Source organism: Leptodactylus fuscus, chromosome 1 (genome assembly GCF_031893055.1).
Source record: "Leptodactylus fuscus isolate aLepFus1 chromosome 1, aLepFus1.hap2, whole genome shotgun sequence".
NCBI classification, from domain to species: Eukaryota; Metazoa; Chordata; class Amphibia; order Anura; family Leptodactylidae; genus Leptodactylus; species Leptodactylus fuscus.
In genome coordinates this window covers 332304232-332321229 of record NC_134265.1, presented here as the reverse complement: position 1 = coordinate 332321229, position 16998 = coordinate 332304232, and positions in this window count along the sequence as shown.

The window sequence follows — 16998 nt, the reverse complement described above, 5'->3', positions numbered from 1 at the left end:
ACAACAATTGGTATGTATGGGTTGATAAATTCCTCCCATTGAGTCTTCCTTATTCTAGGGGTGTAGCCATCGGGAGTTCAGAGGCAGCAATGACTCCCTACAGCAAAAGGAACAACCAGTCTTATAGATAGCCCTTGGTATGTGGCGGACCCATTATATATTTGGCATTGGAGCCTCGTAGCTTTGAGTTGCAACTCTGCCTTATGCCATGTTAAACAGGGTTCACTTTTGAACTCAGTCCCATCCCATATGGAGGGTAGTTCGCACTCTCTACTGAGGCCACAAAGAGTAGTATGATATGTTTGGCGTGTAATTCTGCCAGACCCATGACGAGCTATTATGACACCAAAAGGGTATACTTATATAGTGGTACATGTCCAGCCTCCTGCATATATATATTGGCTTTTCAGGGTCATTGGACTAAGTATGCATATGCACTAAATGGGGGGAAGGTAGTAAGTCGCTGTCAGACACCTCTGGGGACAGCTTACTTTTCATGAGAGCAAAATATAGAGCAAGTTGATATCTTACATGTCGAATCCTTCTTTCTTCTGACATCTATCTACAGGGCTAGGTTGATAAGCTGGTTCTGGTGACACTAACCTATCTATCTGTGGGGCTGGGGTGATATGATGGTTCTGGTGACCCTAACCTATCTATCTGCAGGGCTGGGTTGATATGCTGGTTCTGGTGATCCTAACCTATCTATCTGCAGGGCTGGGTTGATATGCTGGTTCTGGTGATCCTAACCTATCTATCTGCAGGGCTGGGTTCATATGCTGGGTTCTGGTGACTCTAACCTATCTATCTGCAGGGCTGGGGTGATATGCTGTGTTCTAGTGACACTAACCTATCTATATGCAGGGCTGGGGTGATATACTGGTTCTGGTGACACTAACCTATCTATCTGCAGGGTTGGATTGATATGCTGGTTCTGTTGACACTAACCTATCTATCTGCAGGGCTGGGGTGATATGATGGTTCTGGTGACCCTAACCTATCTATCTGTATGGCTGGGGTGATATGCTGGTTCTGGTGACTCTAACCTATCTATCTGCAGGGCTGGGTTGATATGCTGGTTCTGGTGGCGTTAACCTATCTATCTGCAGGGCTGGGGTGATATGCTGGATTTTGGTGACAGTTAAATCTGCAAATGTGACTCGTAGGACTTATAGTCATCTGAGCTGCTGTCATCAACCGTGCAGTAACAATACAGTCAAGATGGCGGCCAGAAGCTGGATTAGGGATGACATTAGAATAAATGTAAAACACTATTATAATATGGGCAGGGTGACGGTATGGCGGTAATCTTGTCTCTGACGGATATTCTCTGGAATAATTTGCCATTTTTGCTCATTCCAAAGTGAAATAATATAGGAAAAAACTCAGTCTGTCAAAATGAAAGACAGGGATGTAAATTTTTATGGGATTGCCCGTTATTTTCCTTGACATGTGGAGTAGAATAGCGCGTGGTGAGATAAACAGCAGCTGTGTGTACACGTCTGTAAGGCGTAATTGTATGTCTCAGTAACACAATAGCTCGTACCAGGCATAAACTCCCGAAATAAGGCGCGTTGTTTTTAGTTGTTTAAGGAGAACAGGGTAATTCATTTAACTCCTTCCCACACTGCTCCGTATTATTATGTCGCCATCATTGTTTGGCGCTGTAATGCCGCTGGTACAAGAGCTGTATCTGCGGCATTACTTCTGTTACTCGGCTGTGTTATACCACTTGAATGGGACTGAAACGCCACTGAACCAATGAACGTGGTATCACATGGCCTGTGAAGTAGAAGTGGTGATTTCAATTTAAATAGCTGATCTGCAGGGGTTCCCAGATGTTAGGATGGTAAGGATAGGTCATCAATAAGTAAACCCTGGAAAATCCCTTTAAGCCCTAACCCCCAAGTCAGCCCCATACTGGTTGGCAAAACCTACATTTGGATGATCTGCATATATAAGTCCATTTTTGAGAGAATTTAGCCATAATTGTTCCTGAAAATTTATGTCAATTCCTGCAAATTTTGGCAAGCATGGTGATGATGATGATGGTTTGGTCAGTGCAATACAAAATGGAGGCACAGACATGGTGGCAGTGGAGTGTCTACCATATAGGCAGGACATAGGACTGCTGTGGCACTCATGGCAAGAGGGTTCCCAGCACAGGACTGCTCCACACTGCCCTAGAAGCTCCCACTAGGGGGAACTTGAGTTCAATACAAGGTGCATCAATCCACAAGCTATTAGCTCCCCCTAGTGGTGAAGGCATATATCCAGAATTATATCATGTATTCAGACTTTCTTTTCTATTGTTGGTGTGTTGTATAATATATTTGGTGGAGCCCCCAGTGTGAATATCACTTTGGGGCCCCTGTATAGTCTATGGGGTCTATCAGTACTATCACTTTGAGGCCCCTGTATAGTCTATGGGATCTATCAGTACTATCACTTTGGGGCCCCTGTATAGTCTATGGGATCTATCAGTACTATCACTTTGGGGCCCCTGTATAGTCTATGGGATCTATCAGTACTATCACTTTGGGGCCCCTGTATAGTCTATCAGATCTATCAGTACTATCACTTTGGGGCACCTGTATAGTCTATGGGGTCTATCAGTACTACCACTTTGGGGCCCCTGTATAGTCTATGGGGTCTATCAGTACTATCACTTTGGGGCCCCTGTATAGTCTATCAGGTCTATCAGTACTATCACTTTGCGGCCCCTTTATAGTCTATGGGGTCTATCAGTACTATCACTTTGCGGCCCCTTTATAGTCTATGGGGTCTATCAGTACTATCACTTTGGGGCCCCTGTATAGTCTATGGGGTCTATCAGTACTATCACTTTGAGGCCCCTGTATAGTCTATGCAAAACAAAAACAGAGACACCGAGCGCTCTAAATGTATAAGCCCTTATAAAGGGAGAGAGAAAAGTTTTTTTGTTTCAGAAATAAATGACCAATATAGTCTCTCACCTGTGGGGGTTGTGAAGCTGTCACAACACCTGAAATCTATATACACAAGGTGGATGGACCGGGTGAGAGTGGCAGCGGTTCCGTGGTAGACACCGGAAAACCGGGAGAAAATACGAGAAGTGGATGTGGTCAGGGATCCGCGCTCAGAGGTCATATGAAGAAATGATGGGTTCGAAAACCATTTGGTTAAAACGGATTGTCTTTTTATTGTAGATAAAAACAGTAGGCACAACGCGTTTCGGATTACAGAAATCCTTTTTCAAGTGCGAGAAATCACTGTATAGCAAAACAAACAGAAACAAGAATGTATGTAGAAATAATCAGTTAAAAAAAAAAAGGTGGGGGGAGGGGTTACCCATATTAAAAAAGGGGCATATTCTAGCATCACGCCCCTTATAAATATTAGAATAGAATAGTCTAAAAAAGGCTTACAAATAGATAAATATTATAGACCAAATTCATATTACAAACCATATATAAGCTACATCATATCCAGTGATGGTTGATAGTGGTTAACAATGAAAATTCAAACCTGTGTAAAGTATACACTAAAATATACATCCTGCTATGACATGGATTTAGAGTGAGATCAGAGTAAATATAAAACCAGTTTGACACAATTTATAACACTTTCCATAGTGTGCTAATAATGTAATACAGAAAAGAACAACAAGCAAACATTGCTCCTGAGATAACTCAGCAGAGTGTATACTTAAAGATCAGGAATCCGTTAGGAGGCAAACAATTTAAACCTGACCATCAGGACAAAGTCCCCAGAAAACAGCAAAGAGATCAGCATAACAATAAGGACAATAGCCCATATATTTGTGATGCAAACATAGTTTAGTTAAGGTGCCTATGAATAGTTTCCTTACCAGGACCACGTCGGGTGAGATGCATGCCCGTCCGCGGGAAGTTCCACTGTTTATAGAGGAGAGGAGAAAGCGCGCGCTCGGGATTGGGAGCGTGCATGCGCACTAAGCCGCACGTGGAGATCGGGCGCCAAGCTGACGGCGTCCGGCTCCACGTACTGCGCATGCGCCCGCGCTTCCCCTTTGGTATCTATCTATCTCTTGGGATATGCACAGTGCCGTCCGTTGTATCGTGTGAGCGGCAATGGTTATTATTTAGTCTATTGGGAGACAAGAAAAAGCTCCTAAATTGACATTGTCAAGTTCCTAGGATGGAACATTTAATTCTTTTGTCACTTCTGATTGGGAGCTAGGAGTACAGGAACTCCATGGATTGTACATATACATATAAACATATTCAAAGGATGGGCAAATTGTCAGAAGTGGTACATAGTAGAAGCTGTGTATAGTAAAAGCTTATTTGCATGGAATGAAAAATATAAAATATAAGAGAAAAAAAAAACCCACAAAATATGAAGGATAAAATGTAAAAATAGGGTGGATTATTTTGATGATTTTTGATGTGTCGTTCCTTGAATAGGAACCTATATATAAAAAGATATGTATTAAAAGGAAAACTGAAAAACTATAAATATTTTATTGGATATTTACATGTTTGGAGGTGTAAGGAGGACTAAGAGTGGAGAGGGGGAAAAGGGCCAGGGATAAGGTGGCCAGATGGGGAATGGGGGGGGGGGGAGAATGGGGACCAGGAAGATGAAGAATGGGTGGATGTGCGAATATTCATTTGGTAACGTCTTCTGAAGCGATATTTAGCCCTGCAGGATATAGGGTGTTTAGACGATACATCCAAAACATCTCTCTCCGGTTGAGGGCTTTAAGGCGATCTGGGATTGAGGGAGGGACACTATCAATAGGGATGACTCGAAAATTTGAAAAATCCCTTTGGTGGTACATAAGGGCGTGGCGGGAAACACTATGTTTTTTTAAACCGTTTAATACATTATACCTATGCTTACTAATGCGTTCTCTCAGGGGTCTAGTGGTGCGGCCAACATACTGGAGGCCGCATGGGCATTCAAGTACATATACCACCCATGCGGAGGAGCAATCCAAATGAAGTTGTAAGTCGAATGGCTCCTGTGTGGTATAGCTAGTGATGGATTTAAGTTGGTGGCCAATTGTGAGGCAACATTTACAACGTTTATTTTGACATCTGAAGCTCCCTGGTGTAATGGAAATTGAGTTGCCGTCATTATTAATCAGGGGTTTGAGTCTGCTAGGTGCTACAAAATTTTTTGCCTTTCTCAATGTTAAAAATCCTACCTTGGCAATTTTCTACCACTTGCCCAAGTTACATAAAGACGCAAAAAAAAAACCTGGGAGGCCGATTATTTCGGGAATAAATTCCATCACTAGAAACCTCTCCCAGTACATAGATGTCAATCTACAGCGGCGTCCGAGTAGAAAAATGTTTAAAGTTCTCGCGCATGCGCGAACTTGGTGCAGAGGTGTGTTTATGCTAACCAATGAGAGTGGGAGTATGACGCACAGCTCCGAGGGATGGTTTTCGCACGGGGTGCCAATTGGATGCCGCCGACCAATGAGAATGATTGGTTAGTATGACGGTGGAAGGGTGTGGAAATATGCTTTAAATATCGCGAGTATAGCAGGGCAATTCACCGCTGATTAAATGTGCGGCGGTCCTGCTAGCGGTCAGACCATCTACCGCAGACCTTAATGTTTTTGGCTTGAGCTCTGACCTATAGAGCCAAGATATAGACCCCTGATGAATCTCCTTTATAGAGAGGAAACGCGTAGGGTCGCAGCAAAGTTAATGGTGTAGCACCCACACACGGGTAGCCTGAGTTTAGACACAGCCAGTGGTACCTCCCCTCTTCGTTGGTGTGACATTAGGTCAGTATCCTCGGAGGGGTGGGGGATCATTCCACTGAGCTCACGCATGTGTGTCTTGCTCTGACTTTAAACCTGTGAGTTTTGGTGCACATCGTATGTATTACTAGGGAGGTAGAGAGAAAATAATGGCAGGGCTTATATATGCAGTAGCCTCTCCTCTCCCCCTAGAGACATTTGTCTGATTTTATATGGTGGATTGTGCACGATTTTTTTCACTTTTTTTTGGTGTGTCAATTTTATGGTCTAGAAATAAAAGTGAAGTTTTATATTTATATATTATTCCACTGGTGGATGTGTCAATCCCCCTGCAGTGAAACTATTCATAGGCACCTTAACTAAACTATGTTTGCATCACAAATATATGGGCTATTGTCCTTATTGTTATGGGCTATTGTCCTTATTGTTATGCTGATCTCTTTGCTGTTTTCTGGGGACTTTGTCCTGATGGTCAGGTTTAAATTGTTTGCCTCTCTAACGGATTCCTGATCTTTAAGTATACACTCTGCTGATTTATCTCAGGAGCAATGTTTGCTTGTTGTTCTTTTCTGTATTACATTATTAGCACAGTATGGAAAGTGTTATAAATTGTGTCAAACTGGTTTTATATTTACTCTGATCTCACTCTAAATCCATGTCATAGCAGGATGTATATTTTAGTGTATACTTTACACAGGTTTGAATTTTCATTGTTAACCACTATCAACCATCACTGGATATGATGTAGCTTATATATGGTTTGTAATATGAATTTGGTCTATAATATTTATCTATTTGTAAGCCTTTTTTAGACTATTCTATTCTAATATTTATAAGGGGCGTGATGCTAGAATATGCCCCTTTTTTAATATGGGTAACCCCTCCCCCCACCTTTTTTTTTAACTGATTATTTCTACATACATTCTTGTTTCTGTTTGTTTTGCTATACAGTGATTTCTCGCACTTGAAAAAGGATTTCTGTAATCCGAAACGCGTTGTGCCTACTGTTTTTATCTACAATAAAAAGACAATCCGTTTTAACCAAATGGTTTTCGAACCCATCATTTCTTCATATGACCTCTGAGCGCGGATCCCTGACCACATCCACTTCCTGTATAGTCTATGGGATCTATCAGTACTATCACTTTGGGGCCCCTGTATAGTCTATGGGGTCTATCAGTACTATCACTTTGTGGCCCCTGTATAGTCTATGGGGTCTATCAGTACTATTACTTTGGGGCCCCTGTATAGTCTATGGGGTCTATCAGTACAATCACTTTGCGGCCCCTGTATAGTCTATGGGGTCTATCAGTACTATCACTTTGGGGCCCCTGTATAGTCTATGGGGTCTATCAGTACTATTACTTTGGGGCCCCTGTATAGTCTATGGGGTCTATCAGTACTATCACTTTGCGGCCCCTGTATAGTCTATGGGGTCTATCAGTACTATTACTTTGGGTCCCCTGTACAGTCTATGGGATCTATCAGTACTATCACTTTGGGGCCCCTGTACAGTCTATGGGGTCTATCAGTACTATCACTTTGGGGCCCCTGTATAGTCTATGGGGTCTATCAGTACTATCACTTTGCGGCCCCTGTATAGTCTACGGGGTCTATCAGTACTATTACTTTGGGTCCCCTGTACAGTCTATGGGATCTATCAGTACTATCACTTTGGGGCCCCTGTACAGTCTATGGGGTCTATCAGTACAATCACTTTGGGTCCCCTGTACAGTCTATGGGGTCTATCAGTACAATCACTTTGGGTCCCCTGTATAGTCTATGGGGTCTATCAGTACTATCACTTTGGGGCCCCTGTACAGTCTATGGGGTCTATCAGTACTATCACTTTGCGGCCCCTGTATAGTCTATGGGGTCTATCAGTACAATCACTTTGCGGCCCCTGTATAGTCTATGGGGTCTATCAGTACTATCACTTTGCGGCCCCTGTATAGTCTATGGGGTCTATCAGTACTATCACTTTGCGGCCCCTGTATAGTCTATGGGGTCTATCAGTACTATCACTTTGGGTCCCCTGTATAGTCTATGGGGTCTATCAGTACTATCACTTTGGGGCCCCTGTATGATAACTCTGCATTGGAGAAAATGGACACCTTGCTTCAATCTCGGGTTCATCAGTACATGATAAATGACATGTCAGAATATAGTTTAGAATGTATCATAGAGCAATGAATATCTATATTTAGCCCCTAGATTTACAGCATCAGCAGGAAAGCGATTCTGTATTATGCATTAATTCAGCCCCATATGTTCTCAATGGCGACAAGGCGCGAATACCGGAGGGCTGTACATGTATTGTGAGGATAAACTGCAAAACCTGACAGCTTCTCGGGAAGACATATTCCATTGATCTCTACCCCAGAAGTTCTCTCATTGATGGAGTCCTGTGAATGGGTCCCTGTGCCTCCTGTGATAAATGGATGTATACAGCTATACAGCGTGATAACGTAATATCATCTATAATTCATTACCCAGGACTCGGAATAGCGCGTGCAAGGGATTTTATCGATTCCATCTTACAGCAATAGACTGGATCTGCAAAACACATCATATTATATAACAAAAGTGGTGAAACGGCTCATTTTTCACTATATTCTGCAGTTCTCTAGAAAAGAATGCATTGTTTCCCCTATAGTGCCTGATTTCTCTAATTCAGACAATGAAATGGCCTCAACAATCTCCCATTGTGTGGTGTCTACAGCTCCTATGCGGATCTATGTATCACCATGGTAACAAACTACAAACAAACCCTGTGTAGTCTGATCCTGTAGATCCTGCATACTCATTTTATATGTCCTCCATTTCTTGTAAAATAACTAAGAAACAGGGGAAGATGGAAGACAATATGACTTGAGGATCAGACTACACTGGGTTTTCTTGGAACCAAGCAAGGGCAATGTAGTGATGTCATCAGCAGGAGGCAGTGGGGGTCACAATGAGGGGGCATTATAGTGAGGGGCCACAATGAGGGGGCATTGTAGTGTGGAGGCCACAATGAGGGGCCATTATACTGAGGAGGCCACAATAAGGGGGTATTATAGTAAGGAGGCGCACAATGAGGGGGTATTATAATGAGGAGACCGCAATGAGTGGGTATTATAGTGAGGGGCCACAATGAGGGGGCATTATAGCGTGGAGGTCACAATGAGGGGGCATAATACTGAGGAGGTCACAATGAGAGGGCATTATAGTAAGGAGGCCACAATGAGGGGGCATAATACTGAGGAGGTCACAATGAGAGGGCATTATAGTAAGGAGGCCACAATGAGGGGGCATTATAGTGAGGGGCCACAATGAGGGGGCATTATAGTAAGGAGGCCACAATGAGGGGACAGTATAGTGTGGAGGCCACAATGAGGGGGTATTATACTGAGGAGGTCACAATGAGGGGGCATTATAGTGTGGAGGCCACAATGATGGGCCATTATAGTGAGGAGGTCACAATGAGGGGGCATTATAGTAAGGAGGCCACAATGAGCGGGCATTATAGTGAGGGGCCACAATGAGGGGGCATTATAGTGAGGGGCCACAATGAGGGGGCATTATAGTAAGGAGGCCACAATGAGGGGGTATTATAGTAAGGAGGTCACAATGAGGGGGCATTATAGTGAGGAGGTCACAATGAGAGGGCATTATAGTAAGGAGGCCACAATGAGGGGGCATTATAGTGAGGGGCCACAATGAGGGGGCATTATAGTGAGGGGCCACAATGAGGGGGCATTATAGTAAGGAGGCCACAATGAGGGGGTATTATAGTGAGGAGGTCACAATGAGGGGGCACTATAGTGTGGAGGCCACAATGAGGGGGTATTATAGTGTGGAGGCCACAATGAGGGGGCATTATACTGAGGAGGTCACAATGAGGGGGCATTATAGTGTGGAGGCCACAATGAGGGGGTGTTATAATAAGGAGGCCACAATGAGGGGGTATTATAGTGTGGTGGCCACAATGAGGGGGCATTATAGTGAGGGGCCACAATGAGGGGGCATTATAGTGAGGGGCCACAATGAGGGGGCATTATAGTAAGGAGGCCACAATGAGGGGGTATTATAGTGAGGAGGTCACAATGAGGGGGCACTATAGTGTGGAGGCCACAATGAGGGGGTATTATAGTGTGGAGGCCACAATGAGGGGGCATTATACTGAGGAGGTCACAATGAGGGGGCATTATAGTGTGGAGGCTGCAATGAGGGGGTATTATAGTGTGGAGGCCGCAATGAGGGGGTATTATACTGAGGAGGTCACAATGAGGGGGCATTATAGTGTGGAGGCCACAATGATGGGCCATTATAGTGAGGAGGTCACAATGAGGGGGCATTATAGTGAGGGGCCACAATGAGGGGGCATTATACTGAGGAGGTCACAATGAGGGGGCATTATAGTGAGGGGCCACAATGAGGGGGCATTATGGTGAGGGGCCACAATGAGGGGGCATTATAGTAAGGAGGCCACAATGAGGGGGTATTATAGTGAGGAGGTCACAATGAGGGGGCATTATAGTGTGGAGGCCACAATGAGGGGGTATTATAGTGTGGTGGCCACAATGAGGGGGCATTATAGTGTGGAGGCCACAATGAGGGGGTATTATAGTGTGGTGGCCACAATGAGGGGGCATTATAGTGAGGGGCCACAATGAGGGGGCATTATAGTGAGGGGCCACAATGAGGGGGCATTATAGTAAGGAGGCCACAATGAGGGGGTATTATAGTGAGGAGGTCACAATGAGGGGGCACTATAGTGTGGAGGCCACAATGAGGGGGTATTATAGTGTGGAGGCCACAATGAGGGGGCATTATACTGAGGAGGTCACAATGAGGGGGCATTATAGTGTGGAGGCTGCAATGAGGGGGTATTATAGTGTGGAGGCTGCAATGAGGGGGTATTATAGTGTGGAGGCCACAATGAGGGGGTATTATAGTGAGGAGGTCACAATGAGGGGGTATTATAGTAAGGAGGCCACAATGAGGGGGTATTATAGTGAGTAGGTCACAATGAGGGGGTATTATAGTGAGGAGGTCACAATGAGGGGGTATTATAGTAAGGAGGCCACAATGAGGGGGTATTATAGTGAGTAGGTCACAATGAGGGGGCAGTATAGTGTGGAGGCCACAAAGGGGGAGTATTATAGTAAGGAGGCCACAATGAGGGGGTATTATAGTGTGGAGGCCACAATGAGGGGGTATTATAGTAAGGAGGCCACAATGAGGGGGTATTATAGTGTGGAGGCCACAATGAGGGGGTATTATAGTATTATAGTGAGGAAGCCACAATGAGGGGGTATTATAGTATTATAGTGTGGTGGCCACAATGAGAGGGCATTATAGTAAGGAGGCCAAAATGAGGAGGCATTATAGTGAGGAGGCCACAATGAGGGGGCATTATAGTGTGGAGGCCACAATGAGGGGGCATTATAGTGTGGAGGCCACAATGAGGGGGCATTATAGTAAGGAGGCCACAATGAGGGGGTATTCTGTTCCCCTCTCCGCATGAAAAATGTGGAGAGAAAAGTCCTACAAGCAGCACTTTTCTCTGTGCATTTTTCGTGCGGAAACCACATGGACCCCATTATAGTCTATGGGGTTCATAAGGTTCCTAAGATAATGCTTTTTTATGCTGATTAGGTTTCCATTCAGAGAGTCCCCAAATGGGCCCCCCAAATGGAAACCCGAACACAGATGTGTAAGTTGGAGAATGCATCTGATTTATGTCTCCTCATAAATGAGCCATTGAAAATGCCAGTCTTCCAAAATCTGCCCCATGGAGATCAAAACTAGCTGAATAGCTCACTATGACATTAGCCCCCTCTAGTGGTAACTTTATGCAGCCAAAATGTTATCATTCTATGTCATGACTTTTACCATGTAGTAAAAGTAAAGCATCAATCTGTATGAAAAGATGTACAAAGTTCCACTGGACATTATCTGTAACAAATATGCGCTATATTTATCGGCGCTCTCATAAATATGTCCTGAATAATAATGCACAAATGTCACAGCTTCCCATCTAAAATATAAAATGGCCATATACAGCTGGAAAATAAACCTGTAATGCAAAGCAATAATAAAAATAAAATATGGCTTTAGGCAACCGTGAACTGTAGAAATGCTCCGCCATGTACTGTAAGCTGATGATGGAGCAACCACTGTCTGGTGTATGAGAGCAGATTGGATGGATTAGACAATAAATGGTTTTCACGCCATCCGTGAAATTGAGTTGTTTTTATCACAACACAAATTTCCTTTCTAGAAAACATAATATCTGAAAAATAATATGGCCCTTAGGGATATCAGAGTCCTCTATCTATCTATCTATCTATCTATCTATCTATCTATCTATCTATCTACCTACCTACCTCTTATCTGTCTGTCCAGCTTCCTGTCCTATCCATATACCCTGAGTACTGTACTGGGAAACAGCTGATCTGCAGAGGTCCCAGAAGTTGGACTCCCACCGATATAAAATGAATGTCATATGAAGCAAAGATTCCTATCTCACTAGCGCCCTGCCCAAGGTGTTCTTGATATTGCTGACCTGTGACCTGTATAGTGACCTTGGCGTGTTATCTGACCTCTCTCCTGCTACCTATTTTGTCTCTATTGTTTACACTGGGTTCACACTAGCGCCATGGTTTCAGTCGTTCAGGTCTGCCGGGTGACCCAAATGACGGATAATCGGATGGCTAAAACAACAGTTACATGCAAACCCAGGGTTATCCATTAGGGTTGACATTAGCTTGTTTTCTTGTTTTATGCACCTGTGCCGCCTGTACTGACTGCCTGATCTTGAACTTGCACAACTTCTGCTCACCCTGACCTCTGGCCTGTACCCAAACAATTCTCTACCCTGACCCCTGGTATTTAGCACCAGTGTCTCTTGGCCTGCTTGGCCGGCTGCTACCAACACCAGGACCACTCCCATAACCAAAAAGGGTAAATACCAGGGGGGGGGGAACGCTTTTTACACAACACCCGTAAAAGTAGCCTGAAGTCAAAACAAGGTGTCCTTTAGAAGGATAACACATGTGAGTAGGGTTAGATGACCCTTCATTGCTAATCATCTTTGCCTTTAAATATTCTGAGATACATTTACACTCATCATTGTGACATCACCGTTTATTATCCCCATACTGTGACATCACTGTGTGTATTATCCCTGTACTGTGACATCACTGTGTGTATTATCCTGTACTGTGACATCACTGTGTATTGTCCCTGTACTGTGACATCACTGTGTGTATTGTCCCTGTACTGTGACATCACTGTGTGTATTATCCCTGTACTGTGACATCACTGTGTGTATTATCCCTGTACTGTGACATCACTGTGCGTATTATCCCTGTACTGTGACATCACTGTGCGTATTATCCCTGTACTGTGACATCACTGTGCGTATTATCCCTGTACTGTGACATCACTGTGCGTATTATTCCTGTACTGTGACATCACTGTGTATTATCCCTGTACTGTGACATCACTATGCGTATTATCCCTGTACTGTGACATCACTGTGCGTATTATCCCTGTACTGTGACATCACTGCATACCTCCCAACTTTTGAAGAACTGAAAGAGGGACAAAATGTGTGCCCCGCCCACTTTTGTGTTAACTCCGCCCACTCATTAATTTTTCATGTGCCCGCACACAGTATAATCCTCCTACAGTCACCCGTAAATTATATGTCCCGCCTCTATCTCTCCCCCAGTTTCATATACACCCTTCATCTGCCCCCAGTTTCATGTCCCTCTTCCATCTCTTCCCCCAGATTCATGTTCCTCCATCTCTGCCCCCAGATTCATGTTCTCTCCATCTCTGCCCCCAGATTCATGTCCTCTCCATCTCTGCCCCCAGATTCATGTCCTCTCCATCTCTGCCCCCAGATTCATGTCCTCTCCATCTCTGCCCCCAGATTCATGTCCCCACATCTCTGCCCCCAGATTCATGTCCCTCCATCTCTGCCCCCATATTCATGTCCCTCCATCTCTGCCCCAGATTCATGTCCCTCCATCTCTGCCCCCAGATTCATGTCCCTCCATCTCTGCCCCCAGATTCATGTCCTCTCCATCTCTTCCCCCAGATTCATGTCCCCTCCATCTCTGCCCCCAGTTTCATGTCCCCTCCATCTCTGCCCCCAGATTCATGTCCCCTCCATCTCTGCCCCCAGATTCATGTCCCCTCCATCTCTGCCCTCAGATTCATGTCCCCTCCATCTCTGCCCTCAGATTCATGTCCCTCCATCTCTGCCCCCAGTTTCATGTCCACTCCATCTCTGCCCCTAGATTCATGTCCCCACATCTCTGCCCCCAGTTTCATGTCCACTCCATCTCTGCCCCCAGATTCATGTCCCCACATCTCTGCCCCCAGTGTCATGCCGTCCTCTCCTTCATCTGCCCCCAGATTCACGTTCCACCTCCACATTAAACTTACCTTCTCCTCCGCTCCCTCGCCGCTCTCTGCCCGCCTCTCTCGCTGACACATGCGGCTGAAGGAAGGAGCTGACACAGGTCAGCTCCTCGCTTCCCCGCCTCTCTCCCTGACACATGCGGCTGAAGCTGCTTGCGTGCTCGCTTCGCCGCTGCGTCTCTCTCTCGCTGACACATGCGGCTGAAGCGAGGAGCTGACCTGTGTCAGCTCCTCGCTTTGCCGCTGCCGCTGGCTCCTGGCTTGTACATCGCGTCTACAAGCCAGGAGCCGGCGGCAGCGTCGAAGCGAGGAGCTGAGACAGGTCAGCTCCTCGCTTCAGCCGCATGTGTCAGCGAGAGACGCAGCGGCGAAGCGAGCACGCGAGCAGCTTCAGCCGCATGTGTGTCAGGGAGAGAGGCGGGCAGCGGCGAAGCGAGGAGCTGATCTGTGTCAGCTCCTTGCTTCAGCCGCGTGTGTGTTCAACTCAGATCGGCGTCCTCTGGACGCCGATCTGAGTTGAAATCGGGACATACCTCCCTCCAACCGGGACCGCGGGACATGTCACCCAAATCGTGACTGTCCCGCGGAAATCGGGACGGTTGGGAGGTATGTCACTGTGCGTATTATCTCTGTACTGTGACATCACTGTGTGTATTATCCCTGTACTGTGACATCACTGTGCATATTATCCTGTACTGTGACATCACTGTGTGTATTATCCCTGTATTGTGACATCACTGTGTGTATTATCCTGTACTGTGACATCACTGTGTGTATTATCCCTGTACTGTGACATCACTGTGTGTATTATCTCTGTACTGTGACATCACTGTGTGTATTATCCCTGTATTGTGACATCACTGTGTGTATTATCCTGTACTGTGACATCACTGTGTGTATTATCCCTGTATTGTGACATCACTGTGTGTATTATCCTGTACTGTGACATCACTATGTGTATTATCCCTGTACTGTGACATCACTGTGTGTATTATCCCTGTACTGTGACATCACTATGTGTATTATCCCTGTACTGTGACATCACTGTGTGTATTATCCCTGTACTGTGACATCACTGTATGTGTTATCTCTGTACTGTGACATCACTGTGTGTATTATCTCTGTACTGTGACATCACTGTGTATATTATCCCTGTACTGTGACATCACTGTGCGTATTATCCCTGTATTGTGACATCACTGTGCGTATTATCCCTGTACTGTGACATCACTGTGCGTATTATCCCTGTACTGTGACATCACTGTGTGTATTATCTCTGTACTGTGACATCACTGTGTGTATTATCCCTGTACTGTGACATCACTGTGTGAATTATCTCTGTACTGTGACATCACTGTGCGTATTATCTCTGTACTGTGACATCACTGTGTGTATTATCCCTGTACTGTGACATCACTGTGTGTATTATCCCTGTACTGTGATATCACTGTGTGTATTATCCTGTACTGTGACATCACTGTGTATATTATCCCTGTACTGTGACATCACTGTGCGTATTATCCCTGTATTGTGACATCACTGTGCGTATTATCCCTGTACTGTGACATCACTGTGCGTATTATCCCTGTACTGTGACATCACTGTGCGTATTATCTCTGTACTGTGACATCACTGTGTGTATTATCCCTGTACTGTGACATCACTGTGTGAATTATCTCTGTACTGTGACATCACTGTGCGTATTATCTCTGTACTGTGACATCACTGTGTGTATTATCCCTGTACTGTGACATCACTGTGTGTATTATCCCTGTACTGTGAAGATCAAAATTATCATATCTGGTTCAAGTTTTTAACTTGCTGCTCATGTGTTCATGGTAGAGTGAGGCCCTGGTCCAAGCTTTTGTATGGGGCCCTATGGTTACTTGTTACTCCCTTGTACACTGTATTGTATTTATCATTATGTTACATTATTATTATACAGTCCTATGAAAAAGTTTGGGCACCCCTATTAATCTTAATCATTTTTAGTTCTAAATATTTTGGTATTTGCAACAGCCATTTCAGTTTGATATATCTAATAACTGATGGACACAGTAATATTTCAGGATTGAAATGAGGTTTATTGTACTAACAGAAAATGCGCAATATGCATTAAACCAAAATTTGACCGGTGCAAAAGTATGGGCACCTCAACAGAAAAGTGACATTAATATTTAGTAGATCCTCCTTTTGCAAAGATAACAGCCTCTAGTCGCTTCCTGTAGCTTTTAATCAGTTCCTGGATCCTGGATAAAGGTATTTTGGACAAACAATTCAAGTTCAGTTAAGTTAGATGGTCGCCGAGCATGGACAGCCCGCTTCAAATCATCCCACAGATGTTCAATGATATTCAGGTCTGGGGACTGGGATGGCCATTCCAGAACATTGTAATTGTTCCTCTGCATGAATGCCTGAGGATTTGGAGCGGTGTTTTGGATCATTGTCTTGCTGAAATATCCATCCCCGGCGTAACTTCAACTTCATCACTGATTCTTGAACATTATTCTCAAGAATCTGCTGATACTGAGTGGAATCCATGCGACTCTCAACTTTAACAAGATTTCCGATGCCGGCATTGGCCACACAGCCCCAAAGCATGATGGAACCTCCACCAAATTTTACAGTGGGTAGCATGTGTTTTTCTTGGAATGCTGTTTCTTTTTGGACGCCATGCATAACGCCTTTTTTTATAACCAAACAACTCAATTTTTGTTTCCAAAATGAAGCTGCCTTGTCCAAATGTGCTTTTTCATACCTCAGGCAACTCTATTTGTGGCGTACGTGCAGAAACGGCTTCTTTCTCATCACTCTCCCATACAGCTTCTATTTGTGCA